Raw genomic sequence first — 992 nt, 5'->3', positions numbered from 1 at the left:
CAGATTCCGTGATTCATGGGTTTACTCCCGTCGGACGGGCTAATCATTACATGTCATCTTTGAAAACAGATTATATTGTGAAAGTCTATCGTTTTGAGGTTGCTAGGTGCTCAAGCATGTACAAGATAACTGATCATTCATTCCTCATTCGTTTCATCTCACTAACCATTATTGATGAAGTCATCCCGGGTTCTCCTGAGATCAATCTCCAGTCAAGATTATACTGTTCGACATTCTCCAAGTGATTGCGAACACAAACCTAGAACTCTCAAGTATATTATCATATTGTATATGGGTTTATATTATGTATCGATATCATAACTGATATTTAAACTCGCAGATGTGGTTGGGCAAATCCGTTATATCCAGGGCTCTGACCTCACCAAAGAAACAACCCGAGTCGTTATTTGTCTCCTCATTGATCTGTAAGAAATAATCAACACATAATTCCCTTTATATTACTATTTATATTGTGCTAACATCAATTATAAAAAATATTTTTTACCCAAGATTTGTGGACGTCTATTTATCTCCCTTAATTATCAATCTAATTATACATAAATCCTTATTTTACAACTTAAAAGAAACCACAATAACCCAGACAATCAAAACACCAAAAACTAGAATCCTAAAAAAGACGAATCATTAATGATCACCTCTCTTTTTCACAACAAGAAAACATCGGTATTCTGACGGACATTCCGACGGAAAAAGAAATCCTCGGAATATCCCGAGAAATTTCCGAGGAAATTCCAAGGAAACACAAAATTTGGTTTCCTTGGAATTTCCTCAGAATATACCGACGGAATTCCGAGGAAATACTAATCTGTCGGAATATTCTTATGGAATACCGAGGAAAAACGTATTTCTCGGAAAAAACTGATGAATTCCGAGGATATATTATAGCCGTTAGAGAGCCGTTGGGGTATTTTAAAAATTCAGAGAAAATTCCGACGAACTAGCCGTTTCCGTCGGAATTTCCTCGGTCTGTC

This window comes from Brassica oleracea, chromosome C4 (assembly GCF_000695525.1).
Source record: "Brassica oleracea var. oleracea cultivar TO1000 chromosome C4, BOL, whole genome shotgun sequence".
In the NCBI taxonomy this organism is placed as follows: domain Eukaryota; kingdom Viridiplantae; phylum Streptophyta; class Magnoliopsida; order Brassicales; family Brassicaceae; genus Brassica; species Brassica oleracea.
Note: the sequence above shows the minus strand (reverse complement) of the source record.